The sequence below is a fragment of the Coregonus clupeaformis genome, unplaced genomic scaffold (genome assembly GCF_020615455.1).
Source record: "Coregonus clupeaformis isolate EN_2021a unplaced genomic scaffold, ASM2061545v1 scaf2282, whole genome shotgun sequence".
Classification (NCBI taxonomy): domain Eukaryota; kingdom Metazoa; phylum Chordata; class Actinopteri; order Salmoniformes; family Salmonidae; genus Coregonus; species Coregonus clupeaformis.
Genome location: NW_025535736.1, coordinates 18,630 through 40,879, shown reverse-complemented (window position 1 = coordinate 40,879; position 22,250 = coordinate 18,630). Strand labels below are relative to the sequence as shown.

Genomic DNA, 22,250 nt, shown 5'->3' with positions numbered 1-22,250 from the left:
AATACCTAACTACAACTACCTACCTACGATCAAATGCATGGTTTAAGCTTTACTCAACACCATATAAGAAGCCAAGCTTCATGATTTCGACTGGCTGAGAAATGCTGCCTGTCTGTCCCGTCCCGACTCCCGACAGACAGCATAGATGGAAAGAAAGGACCCTATTTGGACATCGATGGCCAGTCACGGAGTGCAAGACTTAACGTGACTTCCTTATGAACAATGCCACAGACAGGCCTTGCGAAATTTGACGTCCTGCTTGAAAGTGATTGGATACTTAAAACATTCTATCAACTGCAGTGCACCACAGACAGACATCAGAGAGGTACCAATAGAGACGCATATCAGAGCAGCTACTCAACTACTGGTCATTGAAGTTAGAATCATTCAGTAGATATTACCATTATGAGTCAGTTAGAAAGATAATCATAAGTAAGTTAACACTATAAGAGGTCAGACAGACTGAATTAGTTGATTAATTGATTGATTGGGGTAATCATTGATATTCGGTACAGTTAGTTAAGATGGCCAGCTACATCAACAAACAGCTGATTGAATTAAACAAAGTTACTGAAGAAAACCGGAACCGAGCAACAAGGAGCGTGAAGACTGAGACCCATCGCTCAGGTACAAAGAATGATCTCTATCTTTCTCTCTCTCACACGCGGATGCAGGCAGGTATGAATGCACGCACGCACACACACAAAACACACACACACACACACACACACACACACATTATAGTAAAACACACGTTTTTGGTTCTGTCAAATCAAATCAAATCAAATCAAATTGTATTGGCCACATGCGCCGAATACAACAGGTGCAGACATTACAGTGAAATGCTTACTTACAGCCCTTAACCAACAGTGCATTTATTTTTAACAAAAAAGTAAAAATAAAACAACAACAAAAAAAGTGTTGAGAAAAAAAGAGCAGAAGTCAAATAAAATAACAGTAGGGAGGCTATATATACAGGGGGTTACCGGTGCAGAGTCTTCTGTGTGGTTCAGTTGGTACGGAGCGTGGGGTTCAAAACCTGCTGGGGTCACGTACACTAAAATGTATCAATTCAATTTTATTTTTTTAACTTCAATTTTTGAAACTATTTGGAACTATTTAAAGATGATCAATTGAAAATAACCTTTTTAAACAACAACACAGTGGACACCACGCCACTGACTGTTTTTGGTAAACATGTAAACACTCTCAAATTCATAGAGAGAGATATGTATGCAAGGACTGACCATCCACAAGATCAAAATGATAGTTTTAACCATCTGAGGCTATATGGTGTTTGTTTACAATTCCATCGTGAAACAAGCTGACATTTTGGGTCGTGATGGGGTTAGACGGTTAAACTAAGCTCATGAGTCATTTACAGTATAAATTATATTCTTCAAAAATCAGTGGGGAAATGTCATTAATTGTAAAGCATTTTTTTTTTTTTTCTTTTATATAGAAATCACAGATTGCGCATTTTAAATCATGCTACAGCTATATTGTGTAATTTTGGCAATTTCTTCATACAGTAGCTTCCTGTTTTTCATATTTGAGATGACTGCAAGCTTGGGCAAACTGTTGCTGCCAACCCTCAATCTCAATATAGTCCCAAATGCTACCCTATTAGCACAGTTGCCTTTACCAGGGCCCATAGGGCTCTGTTCAAATGTAGTGCACCATATATGGAATAGGGTGCCATTTGGGACTTCCCCTTTTCTAATGCACTACTTTTGCCCAGGGCCCATGGAGCAGATATACTGTATATCTTTTATTATTTACATTTTACATTTTAGTCATTTAGCAGACGCTCTTATCCAGAGCGACTTACAGTTAGTGAGTGCATACATTATTTTATTAATTTTTTTCATACTGGCCCCCCGTGGGAAACGAACCCACAACCCTGGCGTTGCAAACACCATGCTCTACCAACTGAGCTACACGGGACTATTATTATCACAATGTAGTTAAGTGATGACAAAGCAAGTATCACAATTCCAGAAATGTTTCAATATTTTTTGACACACAAAAACACACCCATTGTAATTAAGTAGCACAAAGAAATGTGCACCCTGTTCACAACGGTCTATTCTTTTGTGGCGCGTGAGTTTCAAGTTTGGGGAAGTTCACCCTAGCATTTCTATTGATCTGTGTGCCAGTTATGATTTTCATGTGTATTTTCGTGGAACAGTTTTTGTTTCTCAAAATCAACCAGCCTCTGCCAAATGGACACATTGATACACCTTGATTGGCTTAATAAATTAACGCATGGAACTAAGCAATATAGCCTATAGGCCAATGTAGCAGTAGTATAACTTCCATTGTCAACTAAGTAAAAATGCATAAACCCCACAAATAAAAACAGAAAATATCCTGATGAAAATGCAGGTTCTTTCAATCTCATTCCTCTCTCTACTCAGCCTGCCTGCCTCCCTTTCGGTCTTGACTTGCGCTATCACTAATGAAGTGCAACGTTGTATCAAATCAATCAGTTAGTGAAGGGAAACATTGTATCAAATCAATCAGTTAGTGAAGTGCAACGTTGTATCAAATCAATCAGTTAGTGAAGTGCAACGTTGTATCAAATCAATCAGTTAGTGAAGAGCAACGTCGTATCAAATCAATCAGTTAGTGAAGGGCAACATTGTATCAAATCAATCAACTGGGTCCGGCCAAATGACTGTATATACAGTGGGGAGAACAAGTATTTGATACACTGCCGATTTTGCAGGTTTTCCTACTTACAAAGAATGTAGAGGTCTGTAATTTTTATCATAGGTACACATCAACTGTGAGAGATGGAATCTAAAACAAAAATCCAGAAAATCACATTGTATGATTTTTAAGTAATTAGTTTGCATTTTATTGCATGACATAAGTATTTGATCACCTACCAACCAGTAAGACTTCCGGCTCTCACAGACCTGTTAGTTTTTCTTTAAGAAGCCCCCCTGTTCTCCACTCATTACCTGTATTAACTGCACATGTTTGAACTTGTTACCTGTATAAAAGACACCTGTCCACACACTCAATCAAACAGACTCCAACCTCTCCACAATGGCCAATACCAGAGAGCTGTGTAAGGACATCAGGGACAAAATTGTAGACCTGCACAAGGCTGGGATGGGCTACAGGACAATAGGCAAGCAGCTTGGTGAGAAGGCAACAACTGTTGGCGCAATTATTAGAAAATGGAAGAAGTTCAAGATGACGGTCAATCACCCTCGGTCTGGGGCTCCATGCAAGATCTCACCTCTTGGGGCATCAATGATCATGAGGAAGTTGAGGATCAGCCCAGAACTACACGGCAGGACCTGGTCAATGACCTGAAGAGAGCTGGGACCACAGTCTCAAAGAAAACCATTAGAAACACACTACGCCGTCATGGATTAAAATCCTGCAGCGCACGCAAGGTCCCCTGCTCAAGCCAGCATGTCCAGGCCCGTCTGAAGTTGATGATCCAGAGGAGGAATGGGAGAAGTTAATGTGGTCTGATGACACAAAAAGAGTGCTTTTTGGTCTAAACTCCACTCGCCGTGTTTGGAGGAAGAAGAAGGATGAGTACAACCCCAAGAACACCATCCCAACCGTGAAGCATGGAGGTAGAAACATCATTCTTTGGGGATGCTTTTCTGCAAAGGGGACAGGACAACTGCACCGTATTGAGGGGGAGGATGGATGGGGCCATGTATCGTGAGATCTTGGCCAACAACCTCCTTCCCTCAGTAAGAGCATTGAAGATGGGTCGTGGCTGGGTCTTCCAGCATGACTATGACCGAAACACACAGCCAGGGCAACTAAGGAGTGGCTCCGTAAGAAGCATCTCAAGGTCCTGGAGTGGCCTAGCCAGTCTCCAGACCTGAATCCAATAGAAAATCTTTGGAGGGAGCTGAGAGTCCGTATTGCCCAGCGACAGCCCCGAAACCTGAAGGATGTGGAGAAGGTCTGTATGGAGGAGTGGGCCAAAATCCCTGCTGCAGTGTGTGCAAACCTGGTCAAGACCTACAGGAAAAGTATGATCTCTGTAATTGCAAACAAAGGTTTCTGTACCAAATATTAAGTTCTGCTTTACTGATGTATGAAATACTTATGTCATGCAATAAAATGCAAATTCATTACTTAAAAATCATTTAATGTGATTTTCTGGATTTTTGTTTTAGATTCCGTCTCTCACAGTTTAAGTGTACCTATGATAAAAAATTACAGACCTCTACATGCTTTGTAAGTAGGAAAACCTGCAAAATCGGCAGTGTATCAAATACTTGTTCTCCCCACTGTATATAGGTCCGGCCGGAAGCTGACGCTAGAGAACTTGCAACATTTAATAAACTAGCCTATTCCGGGCCCTCAGAGTTTTTTGTGCTACTGAGCTCGGGACAGATACAGCTGTTTTCATGCAAAGGGAGATCAGCTATTTTATGACATTTCCACTGGATATATGCTGTCTTCAGAACATGACATTTGGCTGTTTCACACCGTGGACTGGTGTTTATCGAAAGGGAGAGTGTTGTAAAGGTCTCTGACCTCCTCGCTGTAGGCCATCTTATCGTCGTCGGTGATTAGGCCTACCACCGTCGTGTCGTCAGCAAACTTAATGATGGTGTTGGAGTTGTTCGCGGCAACGCAGTCATGGGTGAACAAAGAGTACAGGAAGGGACTAAGCATGCACCCCTGAGGGACCCCATGTTGAGGGTCAGTGTGGCGGATATGTTGTTGCCTACCCTCACCACCTGGGGGCGGCCCATCAAGAAGTCCAGGATCCAGCTGCAGAGGGAGTTGTTTAATCCCAGGGTCCTTAGTTTAGTGAAGAGCTTGGAGGGCACTATGGTGTTGAACACTGAGCTGTAGTCAATGAACAGCATAGAGATTGCATCAGCTGTGGATCTGTGGGGAGGTATGCGAATTGGAGTGGGTCCAGGGTGTCTGGGATGATGGTGTTGATATGAGCCATGACCAGTCTTTCAAAGCATTTCATGGCTACAGGTGTGAGTGCTATGGGGCGATAGTCATTTAGACAGGTTAACTTGGCATTCTTGGGCGCAGGGACTATGGTGGTATGCTTGAAACATGTAGGTGTTACAGACTGGGTCAGGGAGAGGTTGAAAATGTTGTTGAAGACACTTGCCAGTTGCTCAGCGCATGCTCTGAGTACTCGTCCTGGTAATTCGTCTGTGAATGCTAACCTGTTTAAAAGGTCTTAGTCATGGAGTGCGTGATCACACAGTTGTCCGGAACAGCTGGTGCTCTCCTGCATGGTTCAGTGTTGCTAGCCTCAAAGCAAGCATAAAAGGTACACTATATGACCAAAAGTATGTGGACACCTGCTCGTCGAAAATCTCATTCCATAATCATGGGCATTAATATGGAGTTGGTCCCCCCTTTGCTGCTAGAACAGCCTCCACTCTTCTGGGAAGACTTTTCACTAGATGTTGGAACATTGCTGCGGGGACTTGCTTCCATTCAGCCACAAGAGCATTAGTGAGGTCAGGCACTGATGTTAGGCGATTAGGCTTGGCTCGCAGTTGGCGTTCCAATTCATCCCAAAGGTGTTCAATTGGGTTGAGGTCAAGGCTCTGTGCAGGCCAGTCAAGTTCTTCCACACCGATTTCGACAAACCATTTCTGTATGGACCTCGCTTTGTGCACAGGGGCATTGTCATGCTAAAACAGCAATGGGCCTTTCCCAAACTTTTGCCACAAAGTTGGAAGCACAGAATCGTCTAGTATGCTGTAGCGTTAAGATTTCCCTTCACTGGAACTAAGGGGCCTAGCCCGAACCATAAAAAACAGTCCCAGACCATTATTCCTCCTCCACCGAACTTTACAGTTGGCACTATGCATTCGGGCAGGTAGCGTTCTCCTGTTATCCGCCGAACCCAGATTCGTCAGTCAGACTGCCAGATTGTGAAGTGTGATTCATCACTCCAGAGAACACGTTTCCACTGCTCCAGAGTCCAATGACAGCGAGCTTTACACCACTCTAGCCAACGCTTGGCATTGCGCATGGTGATCTTAGGCTTCTAGAGTGCGGCTGCTCGGTCCATGGAAACCCATTTCATGAAGATCCCGACGAACAGTTATTGTAATGATGTTGCTTTCAGAGGCAGTTTGGAACTCGGCAGTGAGTGTTACAATCGAGGATAGACGATTTTTACGCGCTTCAGCACTCGGCGGTCCCGTTCTGTGAGCTTGTGTGGCCTACCACTTCGCAGCTGAGCTGTTGTTGCTCCTATACATTTCCACTTCACAATAACAGCACTCACAGTTGACCGGGGCAGCTCTAGCAGGGCAGAAATTTGACTGTTTTGTTGGAAAGGTGGCATCCTGTGATGGTGCCACATTGAAAGTCACTGAGCTCTTCAGTAAGGCCATTCTACTGCCAACGTTTCTATGGAGATTGCATGGCTGTGTGCTCAATTTTATACACATGTCAGCAACGGGGTGTGGCTGAAATAGCCGAATCCACTCATTTGAAGTGGTGTTCACATACTTTTGTATATATAGTGTAACTAGCTAGTCTGGTAGGCTCGCGTCACTGGACAGATCGCTGCTGGGTTTCCCTTTGTAATAGTTTGCAAGCCCTGCCACATCCAACCAGCGTCAGAACCTGTGTAGTAGGATTCGATTTTGGTCCTATATTGAAGCTTTGCCTGGTGGTTCATCCGAAGGGGTAGCAGGATTTCTTATAAAGGTCTGGATTAGTGTCCCACTCCTTGAAAGTGGCAGCTCTAGCCTTTAGCTCACTGCCAATATTGCCTGTAATCCATGGCTTCTGGTTGGGGTATGTACGTCTGGTCACTGTGGGGAAGATGTCGTCGATGCACTTATTAATGATGCCGGTTACGGATGTGGTAAATTCTTCAATGCCATAGGATGAATACCAGAACATATTCCAGTCTGTTGTAGAGAAACAGTCCTGTAGCTTAACATTCACTTCATTGCACCACTTCTGTATTGAGCGCATCATTGGTACTTCCTGTTTTAGTTTTTGCTTGTAGGCAAGAATCAGGAGGATAGAGTTATGGTCAGATTTGCCAAATGGAGGGCAAGGGAGAGCTTTATATGTGTCTCTGTGTGTGGAGTAAAGGTGATTTAGAGTTTTTCACTTCCAGTTGCACAGGTGACGTGCTGGTAGAAATGAGGTAAAACAGATTTCAGTTTTCCGCCACCACCATTCTGTCCTGCCGGTGTATAGAAAAAAACTGCTGGATTCATATTTACCATGTCCTTGTTCAGCCACGACTCGGGGCATACTTGTATTTCACTGTACAGCCTTATGTCACGGTGTTTAAATGGTGTGGTGTGGAATCAGGCGCAGAAGCAGATGTACAGTCCAACAAGACTTTACTAGTGAGCAAAATAATCCAAAACGGCCTGAGGCCAAACAGACGCACACAGGCGTCAAACACGAGCGCACAAACACAGGGCGCAAACTCTCCCTCAACCGAGGAGGAAGCAAATAGTAACTGGCGTACCGAAACACGGGTAACGCACAAACACCTGACACGAAACAATTACACACAACACAACACTAACAACAAGGAAACTAAATAGGGTGCTTAATGAGACATAACACAAGACAGGTGTGGCTAACAGACAAAACTAATCAAACAGGAAACATGGAACATATAACGGTGGCAGCTAGAATTCCGAGACGCACGAACGCCGAAACCTGCCCGAACAAGGGAGAGAGGCAGCCTCGGCCGAAACCGTGACAGTACCCCCCTTGACGCGCGGCTCCAGACGTGCGCCGACTCCGGCCTTGGGGACGACCCCGGAGGACGTGGAGCAGGGCGCGTCGGATACCCCCCGATGGAATTCCGTCAGAGCGACGGGTCCAAAATGTCTCTCCTCGGCACCCAGCACCGCTCCTCCGGCCCGTACCCCTCCCACTCCACTAGATACTGAGACCCCCATCCGACGTCTCGAATCCAAGATAGACTTCACGCGAGTACGCCGGTGCCCCTCGATGTCCAATGTGGGCGGCGGGGAGTCTCCCCTATCTCATTTTCTTGGAGCGGGCCCGCTACCACCGGCCTGAGAAGGGACACATGGAACGAGGGGTTAATACACTTATACTCCACAGGTAGCTGTAATCTATAACATACCTCGTTCAACCTTCTCAGGACTTTAAATGGCCCCACAAACCGCCGACCCAGTTTCCGACAGGGCAGGCGGAGGGGCAGGTTTCTGGTAGAGAGCCAGACTCGATCACCAGGTGCGTACACCGGTGCCTCACTGCGGTGGAGATCAGCGCTCGCCTTCTGACGCTCGGAGGGCCCGCTGCAGGTGGACATGTGCAGCGTTCCAAGTCTCCTCCGAGCGCCGCGCCCACTCATCCACCGCAGGAGCCTCGACCTGGCTCTGCTGCCAGGGGTGCCAGAACCGGCTGGTAACCTAACACACATTGAAATGGAGTTAGGTTAGTGGAGGAATGGCGTAGGGAATTCTGGGCCATCTCGGCCCAGGGAACGTACCTTGACCACTCCTCCGGCCGGTCCTGGCAGTATGTTCTGAGAAACCTACCCACATCCTGGTTTACGCTGCTCCACCTGCCCATTACTCTCCGGGTGGTACCCGAGGTGAGGCTCACCGAGACCCCAACCGCTCCATAAACGCTCTCCAGACTCTGGAGGTGAACTGGGGACCCCGATCAGCCACAATGTCCTCGGTATTCCCCGTGAGTGCCGGAACACATGGGTGAACAGTGCCTCGGCAGTTTGTAGGGCAGTAGGAAGACCCGGCATGGGGAGCAAACGACAGGATTAGAGAACCGGTCCACAACGCACCAGGATAGTAGTATTCCCTTGGGAGAGGGGCAGGTCTGTTATAAAGTCCACAGAGAGGTGGGACCATGGTCGTTGTGGAACGGGTAGGGGTAGCAACTTACCCCTAGGCAGATGTCCAGGCGCCTACACTGGGCGCACACCAAGCAGGAGGAAACATAAACCCTCAGCATCCCTTGCCAACGTGGGCCACCAGTACTTGGCACTAAGACAGTGCACTGTCCGGCCGATACCCGGATGTCCAGAGGAGGGTGACGGTGAGCCCAATAGATCAATCGATCCCAAACCTCGGCGGAACGCATTTCCACCCCTCCGGGCTACTGTGGTGGACTAGGGTCGGTGCGTAACGCCCGCTCGAGTTCAGTATCGACCTCCCACACTACCGGTGCCACCAGACACGACTCAGGCAGTATGGGAGTGGGCTCCATGGACCTCTCCTCCGTATCATACCGCCGAGACAGCGCATCTGCCTTGCCATTCTGTGACCCAGGGATGTACGTGATCTTAAAAGTAAACCTGGTCAAGAACATACTCCATCTTGCCTGGCGAGGGTTCAGCCTCCTCGCGCCCGGATGTACTCCAGGTTACGGTGGTCCGTCAAAATGAGGAAAGGGGTGTTGAAACCCCTCAAGCCAGTGCCTCCACACCTTTAGAGGCCTGTACCACGGCTAACAGCTCCCTGTCCCCTACGTCATAGTTCCGCTCCGCCGGACTGAGCTTCTTAGAATAAAAAGCACAGGGGCGGAGTTTAGGTGGCGCGCCAGACCGCTGTGAAAGCACGGCTCAAACCGCCTCTGACGCGTCCACCTCTACCTGGAACGGCAAAGAGGGATCCGGATGCGCCAGCACCGGGCCGAGGTAAACAGGTCCTTCAGCCTCCCAAACGCCCTGTCCGCCTCGGCCGACCACTGCAGACGCACCGGACCCCCTTCAACAGAGACGTGATGGGAGCTGCCACCTGTCCAAAACCCGGATAAACCTCCTGTAGTAATTTGCAAACCCCAAAAACTGCTGCACCTCCTTCACAGTGGTTGGTGTTTGCCAATTACGCACGGCCGACACCCGGTCTACCTCCATCTTCACCCCTGACGCAGACAACTGATAACCCAAAAAAGGAGACCGACTCCTGGAAAAACAGACACTTCTCTGCCTTCACATACAGGTCGTGCTCCACCAGCCTCCGCAACACTCTCGCACCAGGGCCACATGCTCGACACGGTGTAGGCGAGTACACGAGAATGTCATCAATGTACACAACCACCCCCTGCCCCTGCATGTCCCTGAAGATCTCATCCACGAATGATTGGAAGACTGACGGAGCGTTCATCAACCCGTATGGCATGACCAAATACTCGTAATGGCCCGAGGTGGTACTAAAGGCTGTCTTCCATTCATCACCCTCCCTGATGCGCACCAAGTTGTACTGCGCTCCTGAGATCTAATTTCGTGAAGAAACGCGCCTCATGCAACGACTCAGTCATGGTCGCAATCAGCGGGAGTGGATAACTGTACTTCACCGTAATCTGATTGAGACCACGGTAATCGATGCATGGGCGTAAACCACCATCCTTTTTCTTCACAAAAAAGAAACTCGAGGACGAGGGGAAGTGGAAGGCCGTATGTATCCTTGTCTCAGAGATTCGTCTATGTAAATCTCCATAGCTTTCTTCTCCTCCTGAGACAGAGGATACACATGGCTCCGTGGGATCGCAGCTCCTGCCTGGAGGTCTATCGCACAATCTCCCTGCCTATGGGGTGGCAACCGCGTCCGCCTCGCCTTACTAAACGCAAAGCCAAATCCCCATACTCAGGGGGAACGTGCAATGCGGGCACCTGGTTTTGACTCTCCACCGAGGTAGCCCCTACGGAAACGCCCAAACATCTACCCACACACTGAGCAGACCACTCCATCAGAGCCCTCTCCTGCTACTTGAAATAGCTGGGTTATGGGTACTCAACCAGGGCATGCCCAGCACCACCGGATACGCAGTAGAGTCAATCAGGAACAGCTGAATCATCTCCTGATGATCCCCTCGACACATCCTAAGTGGCGCAGTGACCTCCCTGATTAAGCCCGTACCCAACGGACGCACTATCTAGGGCATGAACGGGAAAGGAACATCAACAGGAATAAGGGGAATCCCTAACGCTAAACAAAACTTTTTATCAATAAAATTCCCAGCCGCACCTGAATCTACCAGCGCCTTATGCTGGGAATGAGGTGCTACCTGTGGAAAACGCACAGGCATCCAAAAATGGGCAACAGTGAGCTCTGGGTGAGTGGGGCGCCTACTCACCTGGAGGGAATCCCCAGTGCGGGACCTGTCGTCATCCCCCCTAGGAGGCCATCCCCAGCACCCCAGCAGCGTGTGTCCTCCCCGACCACAGTTGGTGCAGTGGATGGACCCCCTAACCAACCGACTCCTCCTCTCTCTAGCGCCAGCGCCCCGAGCTCCATAGGACACGGCTCGGAGGCCGCTGGAGGGTGGAATGGACGGACCCCCTCAGGACGTCCGCGGTGGCCAATAGGTTATCCAGCCTGATGGACATGTCGACCAGCTGGTCGAAAGAGAGACTGGTGTCCCTACACGCCAGCTCCCGACGGACGTCCTCTCGTAGGCTACATCGGTATAGATCGACGAGGGCCCGATCATTCCACCCTGCATCTGCCGCCAGAGTACGGAATTCAAGAGCGAATTCTTGGGCACTCCTCCTCCCCTGCCGGAGGAAGACCAGACGCTCCCCCTCCGGGGGATGGTCAAACACTGCCTTGAAGCGGCGGGAGAACTCGTTGTAGGTGATCGTCTCGGCGTCGATCTTCCTCCACTCCGCGTTGGCCCATTCCAACGCCTTCCCGGACAGGCAGGAGATCAGGGCGGACACGCTCTCATGCCCCGAGGGTGCCGGGTGTACGGTGGCCAGGTACAGCTCCACCTGGAGGAGGAATCCCTGACACCCAGCAGCGGTTCCGTCGTAAGCTCTCGGGAGAGAGAGTCGGATTCCTCGGGGTTCTGGCGCTGGAATGGGCGGGCTGGCCGATGGTGCTGGCAGTGAGGGAGGTGGTGGAGGCGCTCCCCAGCCTCTGAGCGTGGTGATCACCTCCTGCAGGGCGGTCCCCATCTGCTGTATCTGGTCCTGTTGTTCCCGAACCTGGACCTCCAGTCTCGTCGGGGCTGCTTCGGCTCCTGCTGATTCCATGTCGGGTGTGTAATTCTGTCACGGTGTTTAAATGGTGTGGTGTGGAATCAGGCGCAGAAGCAGATGTACAGTCCAACAAGACTTTACTAGTGAGCAAAATAATCCAAAAACGGCCTGAGGCCAAACAGACGCACACAGGCGTCAAACACGAGCGCACAAACACAGGGCGCAAAAAACTCTCTCAACCGAGGAGGAAGCAAATAGTAACTGGCGTCGAAACACGGGTAACGCACAAACACCTGACACGAAACAATTACACACAACACAACACTAACAACAAGGAAACTAAATAGGGTGCTTAATGAGACATAACACAAGACAGGTGTGGCTAACAGACAAAACTAATCAAACAGGAAACATGGAACATATAACGGTGGCAGCTAGAATTCCGGAGACGACGAACGCCGAAACCTGCCCGAACAAGGGAGAGAGGCAGCCTCGGCCGAAACCGTGACACCTTACCTATGGATTGTGGATCAATGAAAGGGGGTATCAGTCTACTCAGTTACACACACAGAACACAAATGTGAAGTGTTTACACAAATATTAGGATTGTGGGTTAGTTAGATCACAAACATGTCTAAACTACAGTTGTTGAGTGAAAACAGAAAGAAGACAAAGGACAAAGAGATCTGTCAGAAGATGGGAACAACAAGCAGGATCATGTGTACATCACTGTTACGAAATCAAAGCATCGCTGAATCATCCATGCTGTGGGTTTCAGATAAATAGAAGCATCATTTACTTTTTTTTAAATGTTCAGTGTAGGAGGAAATGGACTTGTGGAAGTGACTCAATACTGTGGAAGAGCCCCAACTAATGTTTACTCATAGTGACGCAAGAAAACATACCGATTTCGAATGATTCACAGCTGTAATTGCAGCAAAAGGTACTTCCACCAAGTATTAACTCAGGGGGGTGGAGACGTATCCAATTATGATATTTCAGTTTTCTTTGTTCTCTAACTTTCTTTCACTTTGAAAATGTGCAGTATGTTGTGTAGATCTGTAGAAAATAAATCGAATTAAACCCTTTTAAGATGTCATTTTAAGGCAGCAAAATGTGATAAAAGATCAAGGGGGTGTAGACTTTCTATAAGCACTGTACTGTAGCATAGTAGGTCTATAAAAACCAGCCACGACACCGACGTCTTGCTTCCAGACAAGCTAAACACCTTCTTTGCCCTTTTTGAGGATAACACAGTGCCACTGACGAGGCCCACTAACAAGGACTGTGGCCTCTCCTTCTCCGTGGCCGATGTGATTAAGACATTTAAGCATGTTAACCCCCACAAACCTCCTCAGAGCATGCGCAGACCAGCTGGCTGGTGTGTTTATGGACATATTCAATCTCTCCCTTTCCCAGTCTGCTGTTCCCACATGCTTCAAGATGGCCACCATTGTTCCTGTACCCGAGAAAGCAAAGAAAACTGAACTAAATGACTATCGCCCTGTAGCACTCACCTCTGTCATCATGAAGTGCTTTGAGAGACTAGTCAAGGATCATATCACCTCTACCTTACCTGTCACCCTAGACCCACTCCAATTTGCTTAACGCCCCAATAGATCCACAGACGATGCAATCGCCATCACACAGCAAACTGCCCTATCCCATCTGGACAAGAGGAATACCTATGTAAGAATGCTGTTCATTGACTATAGCTCAGCATTCAACACCATAGTACCCTCCAAGCTCATCATTAACCTCGAGGCCCTGGGTCTGAACCCTGCCCTGTGCAACTGTGTCCTGGACTTCCTGACGGGCCGCCCCCAGGTGGTGAAGGTAGGAAACAACATCTCCACTTCGCTGATCATCAACACTGGGGCCCCACAAGGGTGCGTGCTCAGCCCCCTCCTGTACTCCCTGTTCACCCATGACTGCGTGGCCAAGCATGCCTCCAACTCAATCATCAAGTTTGCAGACGACACAACAGTAGTAGGCTTGGTTACCAACAATGATGACACCGCCTACAGGGAGGAGGTGAGGGCTCTGGGAGTGTGGTGCCAGGAAAATAACCTCTCACTCAACATTAACAAAACAAAGGAGATGATCGTGGACTTCAAGAAACAGCAGAGGGTGCACCCGTCACTCCTCATCGATGGGACCGCAGTGGAGAAGGTGGAAAGCTTCAAATTCCATGGCGTACACATCACCGACAAACTTAAATGGTCCACCCACGCAGACAGTGTGGTGAAGAAGGAGAAACAGAGCCTCTTCAACCTCAGGAGGCTGAAGAAATTCGGCTTAGCACCTAAAACCCTCACAAACCTTTACAGATGAACAATTGAGAGCAACTGCACCGCCCGCAACCGCAGGGCTCTCCAGAGGTTGGTGCGGTCTGCCGAACGCATTACCGGGGGTAAACTACCCGCCCTCCAAGACACATACAGCACCCGATGTCACAGGAAGGCCAAAAAGATCATCAATGACATCAACCACCCGAGCCGCTGCCTGTTCACCCCAATATCATCCAGAAGGCGAGGTCAGTACAGGTGCATCAATGCTGGGACCGAGAGAATGAAAAATAGCTTCTATCTCAAGGCCATCAGACTGTTAAATAGCCATCACTAGCACATTAGAGGCTGCTGCTGCCTATTGAAATCACTGGCCACTTTAAGAAATTGAACACTAGTCACTTTTATAATGTTTACATATCTTGCACTACTCATCTCATATGTATATACTGTATTCTATTCTATAATATTCTACTGTATCTTAGTCTGTCATTGCTTGTCCATATATGTGTATATATTCTTAAATCCCATTCCTTACTAGTTTTGTGTGTTTTAGGTATATGTTGTGAAATTATTAGATATTACTTGTTAGATATTACTGCACTGTCGGAGATAGAAGCACAAGCATTTCGCTACACCCGCTATAACATCTGCTAAACACGTGTATGTGACAAATACAATTTGATTTGATTTAATATGTTACACCAAAAACACCTCCTCAGTCATTTCTTATCTGAAGAACTCAACAGCACTGTAGGCAGGATATATGCTTTGATTGAAACAAAATAGGCCTACAAGAAAGGCTAATAGTTATGTTATAATAATAATAATAATATAATATGCCATTTAGCAGACGCTTTTATCCAAAGCGACTTACAGTCATGCGTGCATACATTTTTTGTGTATGGGTGGTCCCGGGGATCAAACCCATTACCTTGGCGTTACAAGCGCCGTGCTCTACCAGCTGAGCTACAGAGGACCACGATGTTAACACCATCAGGTTTGATTACCTCACAAAACAGTAATTCAAGAAGATCTAAATGCATATTCCCATGAAAATGATTGAGATGATGTCACGAATTCAGCCGAGGCTGCCCCTCCTCCTTGCTCGGGCAGGTTTCGGCGTTCGTCGTCACCGGTCTTCTAGCTGCCACCAATCCATGTTTCTTTTCCCATTTGTTTTGTCTGTATTGTACACACCTGGTTCCCATTATGTTGTCATCAGTTCCCTATTTAACCCTCTTGTTCCCTCATGGTTTTGTGCGTGTTTGTTTTATGTTTCGTGTCAGATGTCTGTGAGCTGGTGTGTTTTCGCTGCGTGGAAAGTGATGTCCTATTTCCTTTTTAGAGTAAAGTATGTTTTTACTCAGTTCTGTGTCCTGCACCAGACTCCGTCCTCCCGCTACACTGACACCCTGACAGAAACATGCACCTACTATGGAGTCAGCAGGTGCATCCAGTCCTCCGTTACCGGTGGAGGAGCGCGTCCAGCAGCACGCGACGATGCTACACAAGCTTGGCACAGCCATGGATCGCGTGCTGCACACGATGGAGCGATGGGAGAGGGGGGTTATCCCACACCCCTATCTACTTCACCTCCACCCACACCGCTGTCCACCCCTCCGTTACCTGGACCCAGTGGGATTCGGCTCTCGCTCCCGAGGGCATATGAAGGGAGGGCTGCCGGGTGCCAGGGGTTCCTGCTCCAGGTGGAGCTCTACCTGGCGACCGTCCACCCGGCTCCCTCGGGATACGAGAACGTGTCCGCCCTCATCTCCTGTCTGTCGGGAAAGCGCTGGAGTGGGCCAACGCCGAATAAGGAGGAATAGACGCTACGTTGGTTCGCTACGAGGACTTCACCCGCCGCTTCCGGGCGGTATTCGATCATCCACTGGAGGGGAGAGCGGCGGGGGGAACGCTTGTTCCAGCTCAGACAGGGGATGAGGAGCGCACAGGACTTCGCCTGGACTTCCAGGACCCTGGCTGGGGATGGCGCGGGATGGAACGAGAGGGCCCTGATCGACCATTACCGGTGCAGTCTCCGTGAGGACGTTTGTCGGGAGCTGGCCTGCAGGGGCACAACCCTCACCCTCGACAAGCTGGTGGATTTATCCATCCGACTGGATAACCTGTTGGCCACCAGAGGATGCTCGAATTTGGGTCTGTCCGTTCCATGTCTACACCTATGGAGCTCGGAGGTGCTGCCCCTAGGGTGACCGGAGGGGGGGCCGTTTCCTGCACCAACTGTGGCAGCAGAGGGCACACTGCTGGGGGGTTCCCCAGGGAGTCGAGGCAGCAGGCAGGGCACTGGTGGATCATCCCAGGTGAGTAGGCACCCGACTCACCCAGAGCTCTTTGTTACGCACATGTGGTTAAGCATAGAATTTCCTGAGTTTTCCCCGCATTCCCATCATAAGGCACTAGTAGATTCAGGAGCAGCTGGGAACTTTATTGACTGTTCATTTTCCCGTTGATTAGGGATCCCTGTTGATCCTGTTGATGTGCCCTTCCCTGTACATGCCTTAGATAGTCGTCCTTTAGGGTAGGGTCTGATCAGGGAGGTCACAGATCCACTATGCCTGAAAACGCAGGAGGGTCATGAGGAGAGAATTAGTCTCTTCCTGATCGATTCTCCTACGTTTCCTGTGGTGTTGGGGCTTCCCTGGTTGGCCGCTCATGACCCCACTATTTCGTGGCAACAGAGGGCTCTCAAGGGATGGTCACGTCAGTGCTCAAGGAGGTGTGTAGGTGTTTCCATAGGTGCAACTACGGTGGAAAGTCCAAACCAGGTCTCCACTATGGCTATGGAAACATATGTCTCCGAATCTCTGGGACAGGGATACATTCGGTCTTCCACTTCACCTGCCTCCTCAAGTTTATTTTTTGTGAAGAAGGATGGAGGTTTACGCCCGTGCATTGACTATCGAGGTCTTAATCAGATCACTGTAAAGTACAGTTACCCACTGCCTCTCATAGCCAGTGTGACAGAGTCATTGAATGGGGCACACTTCTTCACCAAATTGGATCTCAGGAGCGCGTACAACCTGGTGCGTATCCGGGAGGGGGATGAGTGGAAGATGGCATTTAGTACCACCTCTGGGCACTATGAGTACCTCGTCATGCCATACGGGTTGATGAATGCTCCTGCAGTCTTCCAATCCTTTGTTGATGAGATTTTCAGGGACCTGCACGGGCAGGGTGTAGTGGTGTATATAGATTACATTCTAATATATTCTGCTACACGCGCCGAGCATGTGTCCCTGGTCCGCAAAGTGCTTGGTCGACTGTTGGAGCATGACCTGTACGTCAAGGCTGAGAAATGTCTGTTCTTCCAACAGTCCATCTCCTTCCTAGGGTACCACCTGTCTGCGTCAGGGGTTGAGATGGAGAATGACCGCATTGCAGCCGTGCGTAATTGGCCGACTCCAACCATGGTAAAGGAGGTGAAGCGGTTCTTAGGGTTTGCCAACTACTACCGGAGGTTTATCCGGGGCTTTGGTCAGGTAGCGGCTCCCATTACCTCCTTGCTGAAGGGGGGACCAGTGCGACTGCAGTGGTCAGCTGGGGCAGACAGGGCTTTTGGTCACCTGAAGGCTCTGTTTACCTCGGCTCCCGTGCTGGCGCATCCTGATCCCTCCTTGGCATTTATAGTAGAGGTAGATGCGTCCGAGGCTGGGATAGGAGCTGTGCTGTCTCAGCGCTCGGGTACAAAAAGTGAGCATGAGAGGGGGGTGACCCGGGGAGAGAGGGGATCTCCCCCCTCCTGGTCAATAACTTTTAGTTTTAAAGTTAATTTCCTGAAATTTTACACATTTTGCCATAAGGAGTAGAGAAAATGTTGCCGTGTAAAGCAAGCTTTCTGCAATTCTAACCATTTTGCCATGGACTAGAGAGACATTTTTGCATTTTTAAAGCACATTTCCTGCAATTCTACACATTTTGTCAAGACTTATGACATGTTAATGATATATGAGTGAGAGTGACAAAATAAGTAAATGGGGACCCCCGGGAGGCCAGGGCCCCTGGGAACATATCCTATGTGCCCGGTCGGTATTCGGCCATGATTGCAAAGAGTTTAGATAGCTGGCTAGACTAACTGACAATCTAAAAATTGTTAGCAGACAAGGCTAGTAGAGTGACTGACGTAACAAGAGAAAAACTGCTGATGCACAACCTAATTTCCAAATTGCCCATTGTGTATTCACATTGTGTATTCTCTACTAAGTTGAGACCCCGACTGAGTTGTTGCTTTCTCAGATCTGTTTTCAAATAGTTTTAAAGAGTTGTCATTTTTTGGGATCTGTATTCAAACTGTTGTAGTGACCTCCAAATAAACGATTTCTTCCCCCGGAAAAATACAGTGAGGGAAACAAGTATTTGATCCCCTGCTGATTGTGTATGTTTGCCCACTGACAAAGAAATGATCAGTCTATAATTTTAATGGTACGTTTATTTGAACAGTGAGAGACAGAATAACAACAAAAAAATCCAGAAAAACGCATGTCAAAAATGTTAGAAATTGATTTGCATTTTAATGAGGGAAATAAGTATTTGACACCCTCTCAATCAGAAAGATGTCTGTTTCCCAGGTGTCTTTTATACAGGTAACGAGCTGAGATTAGGAGCACACTCTTAAAGAGAGTGCTCCTAATCTCAGTTTGTTACCTGTATAAAAGACACCTGTCCACAGAAGCAATCAATCAATCAGATTCCAAACTCTCCACCATGGCCAAGACCAAAGAGCTCTCCAAGGATGTCAGGGACAAGATTTTAGACCTACACAAGGCTGGAATGGGCTACAAGACCATCGCCAAGCAGCTTGGTGAGAAGGTGACATAAATTGGTGCGATTATTCGCAAATGGAAGAAACACAAAATAACTGTCAATCTCCCTCGGCCTGGGGCCCCATGCAAGATCTCACGTCGTGGAGTTGCAATGATCATGAGAACGGTGAGGAATCAGCCCAGAACTACACGGGAGGATCTCAAGGCAGCTGGGACCATAGTCACCAAGAAAACAATTGGTAACACACTACGCCGTGAAGGACTGAAATCCTGCAGCGCCCGCAAGGTCCCCCTGCTCAAGAAAGCACATATACAGGGCCGTCTCAAGTTTGCCAATGGACATCTGAATGATTCAGAGGAGAACTGGGTGAAAGTGTTGTGGTCAGATGAGACCAAAATTGAGCTCTTTGGCATCAACTCAACTCTCCGTGTTTGGAGGAGGAGGAATGCTGCCTATGACCCCAAGAACACCATCCCCACCGTCAAACATGGAGGTGGAAACATTATGCTTTGGGGGTGTTTTTCTGCTAAGGGGACAGGACAACTTCACCGCATCAAAGGGACGATGGACGGGGCAATGTACCGTGAAATCTTGGGTGAAAACCTCCTTCACGCATTGAAAATGGGTCGTGGATGGGTATTCCAGCATGACAATGACCCAAAACACACGGCCAAGGCAACAATGGCGTGGCTCAAGAAGAAGCACATTAAGGTCTTGGAGTGGACAGGCCAGTCTCCAGACCTTAATCCCATAGAAAATCTGTGGAGGGAGCTGAAGGTTTGAGTTGCCAAACGTCAGCCTTGAAACCTTAATGACTTGGAGAAGATCTGCAAAGAGGAGTGGAACAAAATCCCTCCTGAGATGTGTGCAAACCTGGTGGCCAACTACAAGAAACATCTGACCTCTGTGATTGCCAACAAGGGTTTTGCCACCAAGTACTAAGTCATGTTTTGCAGAGGGGTCAAATACTTATTTCCCTCATTAAAATGCTAATCAATTTATAACATTTTTGACATGCGTTTTTATGGATTTTTTTGTTGTTATTCTGTCTCTCACTGTTCAAATAAACCTACCATTAAAATTATAGACTGATCATGTCTTTGTCAGTGGGCAAACGTACAAAATCAACAGGGGATCAAATACTTTTTTTCCTCACTGTAGTTACTTTCCACAAAGTATAATTAAAACTATAGATATCTCAGGTCTGACACATACAGACACATACACACACACACGCACACACACACACACACACACACACACACACACACACACACACACACACACACACACACACACACACACACACACACACACACACACACACACAAAGACAAAGACTTACACATGACACAAAAACACTGAAAAATGCTAATTCATAGCAAGTCCCAGTGGAAGTTTTTTATAATGATTTTACCTTGAATGTGAATATGCAAATAGCTGTATGTTTTCAGTGTATTTAGATGTATTAATGTAATTATGTGCTTCTGACATGTCATACTGATATGGTAACCTCCTCTAAAACAGCATTGAGAAACAGTCCTCTTGTAGCTGGTCATGTACAAACCCCACCCTCTTCTACGTGTGTTTGTTTGTGTGTGTGTGAGTGTGCGTGTGTGGGTATGTGTGAATGGGTACGTTGTGTATGTGTGTTCTCACATTAGAGTGTCTTTCCTCAGGACCTGAGGATTCAGGGAGAAGACTCTACAGGATGGTTGCTGTGAGTTTTGGGATGCTGTGTGTTCTACAAGTCACTCTCAACATCTCCCTGAGACCAGTCTGTGAGTGTATTGTTATCTAATCATTACACTATATCAGACTTTCACAAGGTCCCAAATTCAGATGAATGTTGTTATCTGTGTAACTAAATTCCTCCTCTGTTAGACATGTTCAAGGAACTAGCAAAACACATCCAAGATATTCTGTCCACTTTTAGCAGACTGTATAGACCTTCAGTTTTTAACGCCTGCCACTTACAGTAGCAGTAAGAAATTGCCTTTTCACCAGTAGCTACAGTATATGTATCAATCCTTTCTAGATAACAGAGGCATCACCAAAGTGACTGCAGAGAGAGACCAGCTACAGACCAGTTACAACAACCTGACTAAAGAGAGAGACCAGATACAAAAAGGAGAGAGATGATCTCAAGAGAAAGTTCTCTAATCTGAGTGAGTTCACCTAATAAATGATCATAACATCACATGCCTAATATGCAGTCAACTTGTATTTGTATTCTTCAATAATAGGTGCAGAATAATAATTCATGTTTTTGTCTTGTAGAACAAACCTATCCTGAAGGCTGGCAGAAGTTTGGATCCAGTTGGTACTTCATCTCTACTGAGACTAAAACCTGGAGGGAGAGCAGACAGGACTGTCTGGAGAGAGGAGCATACCTGGTCATCGTAAACAGTGATAAGGAACAGGTGAGAGTGAGAGAGAGAGAGAGAGAGAGAGAGAGAGAGAGAGAGAGAGAGAGAGAGAGAGAGAGAGAGAGAGAGAGAGAGAGAGAGAGAGAGAGAGAGAGAGAGAGAGAGAGAGAGAGAGAGGATATGAGTGTGCAGGGGGTAGATATGATCAAACGTATTCAGTAGGTATATATATATTTATCTTTCTCAACAACAGACATTTCTTATCAACTTCAAGAAGAGTAGTCTGGATTGGACTGACTGACTCTGCTAATGAGGGGACCTGGAGATGGGTGGACGGCACCCAACTGACCACCCCAAGGTAATATACTACTGCTCTAATAACACTGACCACCCCAAGGTAAGAGACTACTGCTCTAATAACACTGACCACAGTGTAAGGAGTAGGACTGATACTCTGCATTGTTCATACTCTAGGTTCTGAGAGAGAGGCCAGTCTAACTCTGTTGTTTCTACTGCAGGTATTGGGAGAGAGGAGATCCTAGTGGTGGTGTACGTGAGAATTGTGTGTTGTTCGAACACAGGTCATCAGGCCAAGGAACATGGCAGGACTATCCATGTTCATATAACAAATGCTGGATCTGTGAGATATAGTTATCTCTCGCTCTCTCGTAGTTATCATGTTGATGGTCGTTCTGAACGTCATGATGCCAACTACAGTACCTTCAGAAAGTTTTCACACCCCTTGACTTTTTCCACATTTTGTTGTTTTACAGCATGAATTTAAAATGGATTAAATTGAGATTTTATTGTCACTGGCCTACACACAATAACCCATAATGTCAAAGTGGAAAGATGTTTTTCATTTTTTTTTTTACAAAT

At 47.6% G+C, this 22,250-nt stretch overlaps 1 long non-coding RNA gene across 1 annotated transcript; it reads left to right on the top strand.

The window, feature by feature from the left end:
- Nucleotides 1-549: 549 nt before the first annotated feature.
- LOC123488415 lies at nt 550-21,130 on the top strand. Its single transcript, XR_006660057.1, has 3 exons — nt 550-627; nt 20,682-20,783; nt 21,041-21,130. It is a non-coding gene; the product is annotated as an uncharacterized LOC123488415 (long non-coding RNA).
- The last annotated feature ends 1,120 nt before the right edge of the window (nt 21,131-22,250 follow it).